The sequence below is a fragment of the Rousettus aegyptiacus genome, unplaced genomic scaffold, assembly GCF_014176215.1.
Source record: "Rousettus aegyptiacus isolate mRouAeg1 unplaced genomic scaffold, mRouAeg1.p scaffold_m13_p_10, whole genome shotgun sequence".
Lineage (NCBI taxonomy): Eukaryota > Metazoa > Chordata > Mammalia > Chiroptera > Pteropodidae > Rousettus > Rousettus aegyptiacus.
Window position 1 is genome coordinate 46711018 of NW_023416285.1, and position 12533 is coordinate 46723550.

General features: G+C 32.7%; 1 non-coding gene and 1 pseudogene across 1 annotated transcript; both read left to right on the forward strand.

Moving 5' to 3' along the window:
- The first annotated feature begins 911 nt into the window (after nt 1–911).
- On the forward strand, nt 912–1019 carry LOC118608817. The gene has a single exon (XR_004953196.1). It is a non-coding gene; the product is annotated as a U6 spliceosomal RNA (small nuclear RNA).
- A 3980-nt stretch (nt 1020–4999) lies between these two features.
- LOC118608823 lies at nt 5000–5098 on the forward strand (annotated as a pseudogene).
- The last annotated feature ends 7435 nt before the right edge of the window (nt 5099–12533 follow it).

The window sequence follows — 12533 nt, forward strand, 5'->3', positions numbered from 1 at the left end:
AATATATCTTAATTAGTTAATGTTAAATAACACATAACAATTTACATAAGGAGAATTTCATTTATGGAACAAGGCAAGTTAAGCCTTTAAGCATTTACATTCTAGTGGACTAAACTGAAACGTGTAATTTAAAATAACTTGATGTGATGAGGGTTGAAATAAAGTTATGAATCAAGGTTTATGGAGACATAGAAAAAGAACCAGCAAATCTTGCTTGAGGATGAAGTACACTTAACTTCCATTAAGCTTTGTGGCACCAGGGTGATTGAACCAAGCAGAGATATGAATGAAGGATCATTCTACATAGGAAAAAAAAGATGATATAAATAAAAACACTAGGTGAGAAACTACATAATGTGTTTTTACCACTGACTTATTAGATCCTCAGGAGGGTGCATGGGGGTGGGGTGGTACAGTAAGAAAGAAGTTGATTAGAAAGTGAAGAGAGATGAGAATGGGAAGATAGGTTTAAACTTTTAACTGTCTTAAATGTCATGGTATTATATGATTATATGAGGCTTTCAAAAAGCTTTTGCTCATCGCTTAGTCACTGCTCAATACCATGCAATCTGTATCTTGCCACTTACTTAAAAGCTAGGTAAGCATTTACCTAAGCTATTAAATTGCAATTATATTTTGACTTTCCCTTTAATATTTCCTCTTCTCCACCCTCCATCCCCACTTCTGAAACACTTCTCAAATTCAGCTCATCATGTCTATTCTCTCTGCTACTGAATTCAGGTCATTAAAATATTATCTACCTGATCTCCTAATCACAATATATCATTCACACTGCTGCCAGTTAATTCTGAAACATTGAACATTGATCTGATCCATTAAGCTTCTATTTTAAGTTTTTAGTTTAATTAGGCAGAACTACTGCTTATTTTACTTTTAAAATAATATTTTGTGTGCTTGCTTCAACAGTACATATACTGGAACTGGAATGATAACAGAAAACATTACCACGACCCCTGTGCAAGTATGACACACAATTTCATGAAGCACTAAAATAATAAATAATAACAATAATATTTTGTGAGGAGAAAGTATTGTAGCAATATTCCACATGCTAAAAGATCTGCGATTTCCTTTTATACTACTCTAATTATTGAAAGCTTAATCAGTGAGGTCATAATCAGTGGCTAAATTACCACAAATGTGCTGAATGAAATCAACCTTCACTTTAATAGTTTAAGTGAACAATATTTTATATTGTAAATATTCTCACAATGACAGCGTCAACTGAAAAATAATATTGACTAGGTATTTCATCACCAAAAATAATTTATTCAGGAAAAAGAAAGGGTTGCAACTCACTGCATGCAGACTTGGCAAGTCACATGCACATCGTGGCTTGTGTGCCAACAAAGAAGAGTATTTATATAAAAGAAAAGGAAGTTAAAGAAAAGAGAAGTTAAAACCATAGAGTTTTATTATACATAGAGTTCTTCCTGTAGGGTTCTCGAGATTAGGGTTCTCCCAATTACACAGGGCACAAAAACATCCATCAACCCTAGCTCCACCTATAGACCCTACCCACTGATTATGTTTGCTTAAAGTTCCAGTTTGTCTTTACCAAAAATATAAATATATATATTTTTAGTCTCCAGGTTATAAATCAACATTTGTTTAATCTATTTCTTTAATTTTTTCATTATTAAAAGGAGCTCTTTTCTTAGGTTAGAAACTTACTTTCTAATCATAAGATCCAAGTAAATATAGATTATTTTACTAAATATTGCAAAATTGTGTGCGTTTTTTTGTTTTTTAATTTTTATCATTTCATCAACATCCACCAGGAGAATTCTTAAAGAACTTTCCCTCAAGAGGCAGGTCGATCTGATTATCTTCAAATTCAGTTCATAAAGGAGAAGCAGGATAAATTTTTATTCTTAGTTTTTGGCTATTAAATAAGGTAGTTAATAAGATAAATTTTGCTTTGTTTTGTTAGTTCTCTCTCTCTTACATTACAAACTTACTAATTTTTACATAATGAATGTGCTCTAATAAAGTATATTCATTATTCTTTTTGATACTCAAATTTTACCATCTTTGGCTTCTATGGTCCTTTGACATAACTCATATTATTTCATAGCTTGGATTTTGGCCACCCCCCAAAATCTCAGGTTCATCTTATATATCCTGACTTAGACTTAGAAATAGTCATTCTTCAGGTGCTTTTATGGAAATATAATACCCAATATAGACCACAATCCAAATAGTAGATACACTCATGACTATTAAGCTGATTGCTTTTCAGTGGACAAAACTAGGAAATAAGGTTGTTGGTGTGTTTTTTATTCGTTTATACAGATATTTCCAATTCAGATTGAACTAAAAGATTTTGAAAAATATATCCAGTCATTCCATATCAATGTATGCAAAACGTCCTCATTCCTTTTGATATCAGCTTAATTTTAAAGAAGGCTAAATCAGAGGTACTGTAGTTTCTAATTTTTCATTCTCAAGTGCCAGTACAATTTTGGACACTCTGATTTGACTCATAGTATACTTAAAGAAATATTATAGTGAGGTAGCCTATAATAGTATTTCACTGTAATTTGTATAAACATTACAACTAGAATGTCTGTAAATAATTCCTTCTCTTTTTAGTTCATGATAATAGAACATCTGATCCCTCTAACGGCCTTGTTATGGACTAAATATTGTTGTAGCCCTCGAAAGACACGCAGACCACTGGAACTCAGTGAGTTATAGGAAACACACTCTTTATTCAGCCATCTGGGTCTGCCAGGGGTATGCAGGCCCCAAATTAAGCAGCCTTGAAATGTAGAGGTACAGGGTTTTTAAGCCCAAATCCCATTCTTCATTCTGTCTAAACACAAAGGTCTATCTTTCTTCTATTCACTACCTGTCAACTCACAGGTCAGGTGCATAAGCGGAGTTACAGAAGTAGAAAGCTTGTTTAGAATGTTATGTTCCTATAATCAAAGGCCTATGTGCCCATAGCGATAGTCAAATATTAATTTCCAGTAAGAGTCAATTTTTCAGCCACCACAATATTTGTGTTCCTGCAAAATTCATATATTGAAGCTCTAACTCCCAATGTGATGGCATTAGAAGGTGGGGCCATTGGGAGGTAATTAGGTTCAAATAAGGTCATGAGAGTGGTGTCTTCATGATGAGATTAGTGTTCTCAATAAGAATACAAGAGAGCTTGCCCTCTCTCTCTCTCTCTCCTTTCTTCCCTCCCTTCTCTCCCTCCCTCCCTCCTCTTCTCTCTCTTCCTCTTTCCTTCCCTCCCTCCTTCCTTCTTCCTTTTTCTCTTTCTCCTTCCCTGTCCCTCTCCCTCATTCTTTCCTTCCGTCTCTCACTTCCTTTCTCCCTTCCTTCTACCCTCCTTCCTTTTCCCTCCTTCTCTCTCCCACTCTCTCTCTCTCTTCACCATATGAGGACACAAATAAATATTTGTTGTTTAAGCCACCCAGTCTATGATAGTTTGTTATAGCATCCCAAGTTGACTGAGATAAACTTTCAAAGTTATTCACCGACTCCAGATCTAAATAAAATAACTTAAGAACATCTATGGCCTTAGAAATTATGTATTATTTACACGAGTATTTTTTTCAGCCAAAGGCCCAACAGTTGTTTTTTATGTTGTTTTGTTTTTCTTTTTTTTTCTTTTTTTTCTTTTTTTTACCTCAGGGAGCAGATAGGAAGGTGCTATCTTCTTTGGAACAATCCAAAGGCAGGCATGTCTTTCCTTTAATTTACGTCATTTCTCTCCTGTAAGTTTTTGCCATGGGCAGGTTTAGCTGGCCCACATACCCTTGGCTCTTCTAGACTTCAGTCTTTTCAATCAGAGTAGGAAAAAAAAAAAAATTAAGGCATAGAGTACATTGCCATATTTGACAGCACGAAGTACTCTGATTATCATTTTTTTATCAGGAAAAAAAGGTGTCTTGTCCATAGTCTCTTATCTCTAGTTCTTGTAAATGTTATCACATCATTTACGAAATTCACAAACATAAATTTTAAGCAAAGCTATATGATTTCATTATAAGATGTTAAAAAACAAAAATTCAACCAAGTAAATTTTAAAGATATTATTGGCTTTATTGAATGATTCATGATTCAAGCAAGATCCCATCTAGAAAATAAAGAGGTTCTCTGAGAAGTACAAAATAGAATGTTTTTATAGGCATAAACCTGGTGGACAATAAAGTTATCAGCAAAAGAAAAGAAGGAATTGCTTGAGGCAAGGGCATCTTTCTGGAGGGAAGGGTGGCAGGGGTCTTCTCAGGCAGATTACCTCACTAGTATTGATCAGAAAATTCCAGACTGATTAAAGTCACATCCCAGAAGGGGCTGAAACCCCAAACAGTCTTGGTTTGTTGTCCTGGCGGCAAGAGATTTCACCTTGGGATTTCATTAGTTACTTAATTAATTTATGTTAACAAAAATAAATTAAAAAGATGTGTGTTACTAATAATCCTTTTTTTCATTGTCAAAATGCTGCCCAATATCCTATTTTGCATGACATTGATGAACAGAAGGCTTTAATGACACAGATAATTTGGAGTTGACCATATTTTACCCATTTTTCATGTAATTTTACCATCATTCATATACTAGTCCTACTAACTTAGCTTTACTACAGGATGTCTGTAAACATTTGATTTGTTAAAATGTTTTCAAAGTACTACTGAAATTCTTTCAGACTCCTTGGAAGAGTAACCATCCTCAAGATAATCTTGTTAACTATCATGTAAGTCAGCCCTCACCTTCATGGAATCTGCTTTACATTCCCTCCTTAAATCCACATGCATAAAAGAAACTGCAAAACTGTCATTCTCTGGAGTGTTTGAATCTTGCTTTTTGATAGTTGTCATCGGTTTGGTTCAAATAAGTTCCAATAAAAAGTCTTTATAGGGTTAGAGGTTTCTTACATCAACAGCATCAATCCAAGTTTCTGCCCTCTCTCCATGTTTTTTCACCAGCTCTTTTCCACAAAAGAGAGAGGGAATCATGGGATTTGCTTTGGCAGCACATATATTAAAATTGGAGTGCTACAGAGAAGATTAGCATGACCCCTGTGCTATCAGAAAAGGAGGCAATCATTGGGCCAGTTTTTCAAATGAGAACGCTTACTGTGATCTGCAGCAGGAGCCTGTGCTCCACAGCTAGCTGATTTTCTACCCGCCGGCCTCCATGCAGGCCGGGTCAACCTCTTTGCTGTCTGTTCAGGTTCCTCTGCTTGAGATTAGGTGGATACAAAACCTGGTTACCTAATAGATCACCACATAGCAACCTAGAGGAATTATATGGTAGAATAGAGATTTACTGAGGCTTTTCTACAAAACAGACCTCTTGGGCCAGTGTCAGGAACTCAACCTTATATTAATAAAGAATCAGTACTTTGTATCACATTTGACATTTTCCTTCTGTCTTCAAAACTCAGAATAGAGAACTAAGAATATTTGGACAACACATTTGAGCACCAACACTTGACACTGAAAACTCTATAATGTCATTTTCTACTCTTTTTGTGTCCATGAAACAAGTTCCTCTACTCCCACCATCACTATCGGTCATTCATTAACATTTCCTTTGATTCTAGAGATCCACAGACTCAAATAAGTTAATAGCACAGATTCTGGACCTAAGTTAGCTGAGTTCAGAATCCCTGATCTACAGTTTATCAAACTGTGATCCTGAGTATCAGTTTACCTTTCCATGTTTTGGTTACCTTGTCTGTATGATGACAATATTAATAATATAACAATATAATACAAAATACTATATTATAATTGTATAACTACAATTATAATAATCCCAATCCTATGCAGTAGGACTCAAAGAATATAAATAAATAAATACATATATATATACACACATATATGTGTATATATAAATACATATATTTGTATATATATGTACATATATAAATACATATATATGTATATATGTATATATTTATACGTGTGTGTGTGTGTGTGTGTGTGTGTGTGTGTGTGTGAAAAACAGTGCCTGGCTTATGATTGAAAATTCTGGTTTAATGTTTTCATTATATTATTTATATAATAATCTTTATAGTTTATTCCATGGTGTTGAAAGTTGCAAGAGGACAGGTGGTTCTATCTCAAAGACATAATTCAAATCTTTTTCTAAAAGCTATATATTATTTTTTTAAAAGCTATAATATATATACACATATATACATATATATGTAAATGTGAATACTTGAAAATAATAGAATAATGTAATATAATAAGCGAGTAAAATCAAACAATTAAAAATACTTTGTGAATAAGGACAAACAACTAAATGCAATATAAGTTTCTTTGATCTGTGATGCTTTAAATGCAGATATATTTAAAAGTAGGAAGGTAAGCTCTGGAGGCCCTTTGCAATGCTATAATTTCATAATACAAAAGAAAATGTTCCCAGTTTTGAGATTAAAACCTGCATATATTCTATTAAGGTATACGTAGAAAGTTAGATAGGCATACATTGTAATTCAGATTTGCCTACTTACAGATGGTAACATTCTGTGCAATAATAATGTTCTCAAACCATTTGCAAATTTGTCCAGCAACAACTCTGCCTTTAATGATGAAGTTTCCACAGTGGCAGATGGCAGAGTGAGCAGTGAAGAATGCTTCCGACCCACCAGGGTTATGTCTGTCACTGAAGAGATCTGGCTCCAAAGCCAAAGTCTGTTGAGGTCACACTGGCTATTGCTCCATTGAAATGACTTGATTGATCACATTTGTGGTTATTCCATAAATGATGCCCTTATAGATTGGGTCTTGGCAGTTTCATTCTGCTTTAGAAAGTGATATAGAGAAACAGTATCTGCAGTCTATCGACATATTATAGAAACAAAGGGGCAATTTATGAAACTTAAAAAAATACATTGCCTTATGTTGCTGCTCCCTCTTTATGTCTGAATGGTTAAGTAACGATAGAGACATCACAATACTGCTTTTAATATTTATGTCACGTTCAGGAAGAGGAAAAAACAGAAGACAAGAAAATATATTATTTAAAGAACAATGTTTAAAAAAATAGCAAAGATGATTGTTCTAGTGAAAGCATATAAACATAAATTGAGATCAAGTTATTATCCAAGCACCTAAAATTGGCAGATAGCAGAAATAAAAGAAAATAAATAAGTAAATTTCAGTGCCCAAGAGAACCCTTGATATACTTTGAAGAAAATTATGTACCATTCCATGGGAAGTTACACATAATATAATACCACTTATGAAGTATACTGTATTGAAATTGCAAAGTTCCTTTTAAAGTGTAATATTGTTGGACTCATCATATAGTGCGTTAGTGTGTATACCTTTTAAAATTGAATTCACTCTCATGCCTTAAGCACTGGAAGGAAGAAAAGGTATCTCCCTCTTCTTATTTATTGAACAATAACACAGAAAAATTACACAATAATATTAATTCTCTTATGCCAATCACTGACTGAAATAAGAAACATAACTCTTGTGAATAAAGTTACTGATTAACAATAAAAACAATAACAGCTAATATTTATGATTACTTGCTTTATTCAGAAACTTCAAGGTACTTCACACACATTATCTCTTTTCAGTTTTTATGTCAACCATGAGACTTACTTACCAATTCCATCAGGAGGCAAACCAGTGATGTGCTGAACCAGAGAGAGCTACTTGTTAAATTTTCAGGAAATTTGGAAGCTATTGTTAGGTATAGTAATTATTAAAAACTAAATTATATAAACTTATTATTACATAAATTCTATTGAAAATGAAGGTAATAGATACTCAAAACTCATCACATTCTAATTATATTATTAAATTTTACTATTACCTATATTCCTGAGTTTTTTACTTGTATTGTTTATATGTATTGTACGTATATGTATGGAATACTATGCAGTGGTGGGCTACTGTGTATTTCTTCTCAACTCTGTTGAATGATGCTATGCTATGCAGGTAGCTTAAAATCAGGCATAGTGAAAATTTATACCACAGAAATTGGCAAATGCTGTAAATCAGGGATCTCTCCCCAAGATGCAGTTGTTAAATAGTTACTAACCCACTACTATGTGAGAAATCCTTCTAATTTCAAAGTACATTGCCCAGTAAGCCACGCTGTCACCTTTTGAAAGGTTTAAAGCATGGATTTTTAATATAACCTCTATTGACTTTGAGATAGTAGTATAGGCATGGATGTAAGCCTTTTTTTTTTTTTTTTTTTTTTTTCTGGAGAGACAGTCTATAGCGTCTGTTAGATTCTCAGAAAGTCCATATACTAAAGAAATGTTTTTAAAAATGACAAAATGCATTTCTATAGGGAAAATTTAGTATTTTCTGCAAGTATTTTATTTCTCCGAAATAAAGAGATCGAGTAGCCTACATTAGACATAATTAAGAATTTTGCCCCTCCTAATGTTTTCCAGAAAATGTCTGTCTGTCTGTATGTTACCCAATTAAAATCTCCTTCTTTCCTTATTGTTTTCTCTTTAAAAAGGTTCCCAAGTTTAGCAAAGAAGACTCCCAGTAGAATTAAAAACAATAAAATCCATAGGAATAAATTTAACCAAGAAAATGAAAAACCTATACTCCAAAAACTATAAGACATTGATGAAGAAATTATACAAGACAAAAATAAGTGAAAAGATTTCTTGCGTTCATGGATCAGAAGAATGAATACTGTTAAAATACTACCCAAAGCCATCTGTAGATTCGGTGCAATCCCTATCAAGGTTCCGATAGCATTTTACACAGAAATAAATTAAAAAGAAGTAACTATACATTCCACAGAAATACAAAGGATCATAAGAAAATGCTATGAGCAATTATATGCCAACAAATCAGACAATCTGGAAGAAATGGATACATTCCTAGAAACATACAATCTCCCAAGACTGAATCAAGAAGAAACAGAAAATCTGAACTGACTGATTACCACCAACAAAATAGAATCAGTAATCAAAAAAAAAAACCCCAGAAAACAAAAAACAAAAAACAAAGTCCTGGACCACATGGTTTCATAAGTGAATTTTACCAAAATTCAAAGAAAAATTAACACCTTCTCAAACTATTCCAAAAAATTCAAGAAAAAAGAAGGCTTCCTAATTCCTTTTATGAGGCTACCATTACCTTGATTCCAAAACCAGACAAAGACATTATTAGAAAACTATAGGCTGATATCTCTTACGAACATTGATGCAAAAATTCTTAACAAAATATTAGCAAACCAAATTCAGCAATATATTAAAAATATCATACACCATGATCAAGTTAGATTTACTTCTGGGATGCAAGGTTGGTACAATATCCACAAATCAATTAAGATGATACATCACATTAACAAACTGAAAAATAAAAATCATATGATCATATCAATAGATGCAGAGAAAGCATTTGACAAAATCCATCATCCATTTATAATAAAAACTCCTAGCAAAATGGGAACATAGGGGATATACCTCAATATAACAAAGACCATATATGACAAACCTACAACTAATATCATACTTAATGGGGAAAGGCTAAAACATTTTCCTTAAGATCAGAAACAAGACAAGGATGCCCACTTTCATTACTTCTGTTCAACGTTGTATTGGAAGACCTAACCACAGCAATCAGACAAGAAAGAGAAATAAAATGTATCCAGATTGGAAAGGAAGAAGTAAACCTGTCATTATTTACAAATAACATGATACTACATAGAGAGAACCCTAAAGATTTCGCCAAAAAAACTATTAGAATTGATCAATGAATTCAGTAAAGTAACAGGATACAAAATTAATATTCAGAAGTCAGTAGTATTTGAATACACCAATGATGAACTAGCAAAAAGAGAAATTAAGAAAATGATCCCATTTACAAATGCATCAAAAACAATAAAATACCTAAGAATCAAATTAACCAAAGAGGTACAAGACTTATTCTCAGAAAATTATAAGCCATTGAGAAAAGAATCTGAAAAAGATACAAATAAATGAAATCATATACTGTGCTTATGGGCAGGAAGCATCAACATCATTGAAATAACCATACTATCCAAAGCAATCTATAGATTCAATACAATCTCTATAAAAATTCCAATGGCATTTTTCAGAGAGCTAGAACAAATAATCCTAAATTTTATATGGAACCATAAAAGATCCTGAATAGCTATGGCAATCTTGAGAAAGAAGAACAAATTTGGAGGTATCACACTACCTGATATCAAACTATACTACAAGGCTATAGTAATCAAAACAACATAGTAGTAGAATAAAAACAGATACATTTGTCAATCGAAAAGAATAGGGAGCCCAAAAATAAACCCATGATCACTTAATATATGACAAAGAAGGCAGGAATGTACAATGGGGTAAAGACAGTCTCTTCAATAAATGGTGCTGGGAAAATTGGACAGAGACATACAAAACAAAACAAAACAAAACAAAACAAAACAAAACTGTGCCACTTTCTTACACCATATACAAGAATAGACTCAAAATGGATTAAAGTCTTAAATGTAAGACCCCAAACCATAAAACTCCTAGAAAAAAACATAGGCAGTATTCTCTCTGATATTGCTACTAGTAACTTCTTTTTGGATAGATCTCATTGGGCAGGGGAAACAAAAGACAAAATAAATAAATGGAACTATGTCAAACTAAAAAGTTTTACACAACAAAGGAAACCAACACAAAACAAAAAGACAATCTACTGAATGGGAGAAGGTATTCACTTATGATACATTTGATGAGGAGTTAATGTTCAAAATATATTTTAAAAACTCATACAACTCAACAACAAAAAAACTAACAATCCAATTAAAAAATGGGCAAAAGACCTGAATAGATATTTCTCCAAAGAGAAAATACAGATGGCCAATAGACATATAATAGGATTCTCAAGATCACTAATCATCAGAGAAATGCAAATTAAAACCACAATGAGATATCACCTCACACCTGTCAGAATGGCTATCATCAATAAATCAAAGAACAAATGTTGGCGAGGATGTGCAGAAGAAAAAACCCTTATACATTTAGTGGGATTGCTAATTGGTACAGACTAATAGCCTGGTTCCTCTATAAGTTAAAGACAGATCTACCTTTTGACCCAGCTATTGCACTTCTGAAGATTTATCCAAAGAAAACCAAAACGATAATTTGTAAAGGTCTTCGCATCCCTATGTTCATGGCGGCACTATTTACAATAGCCAAGATATGAAAGTAACCTAAATGCCTATCAACAGACAATTGGATAAAGAAGTAATGGTTCATATATACAATGAAATATTACTCAGCCATAAAAAAAGAAATCCTATCATTTGCAACAACATGGATGGACCTAGAGGTTATTGTGCTGAGTGAAATAAGTCAGAGAACAATAGACACCATATGATTTCACTTACATGCAGAATCTAAGGAACGAAAAAACAAACTAATCAAAAACAGACTCACAAATATAGAGGACAATCTGGTGATAGCCAGAAGGGCAGAGGGTGGGGGTGCTGGGAGAAAGTGGTGAAGGGTTAAAGAAGGACAAATCAGCACTTGTTAGATGGTCACAGGAATGGAGAACACAGTATAAAGAATGTAATGGCTATGTGTAGAGCCAGAGAGGTGATAAAGTAATTGGGGGGATCATTTCATAAACTATATAATTGTCTAATCAATGTATTGAAACTAAACCAAAATAAAATAAAATACTAAAAAAATAAGAATAATAATTCAAAAATTCTTATGGAACCATAAAAGACCTCAAGCAGCTAAAGCAATCTTGAGAAAGAACAAAAGTGTAGGCAGAGCATTTTATAATTTCAAACTATATTACAAAGCTATAGTAATAAAACAGTATGGTAGTAGCGAAAAAAAAAAACTAAAAAATTAAAAGGAAACAAAAACAAAAAATAGACATATAGAACAATGGAACTGAATTGAGAGCCCAGAAATAAATCTATTTATATGTGTGTGTATATATATATATATTTAACTATCTAACATTTTACAAAGGAACCAAGAATACTCAAAGGGCAAAAGGGTAGTCTCTTCAATAAATTGTGCTGGGGAAACTGGATACATACATGTAAAAAATACCAAAACTGAAACTTTATATTACACCACTCGCAAATATTAACTTCAAAACAGGAACTTAAACCTAAAACTCCTAGAAAAAATCGCAGGGAGAAAGCTCTTTAACATTAGTTTTGGCAATGATTTTTTTTTTAAAAAATATGAAATCAAAAGCACAAGTAACTAAAGCAAAAATAAACAATTGGGACTATATGAAACTGAAAAGCATTTGCACAGCAAAGGAAGCCATCAACAAAACTACAGAATTGGATAAAATATTCACACATTATATATGTGATAAGGGGTTAATATCAAAAATATATAAGGACCTTATAAACTCAATAGCAAATTGAGTTTAATTAATTCAATTAAAAAATTCAATTAAAAATTAATTCAATTAAAAAATTAACAGAAGAGCTGAATATACCTTTTTTCCAAAGAAGACATCCAAGAGGCCAACAGGTACATGAAAAGGTGCTCAACATCACAACCATCGGGAAAA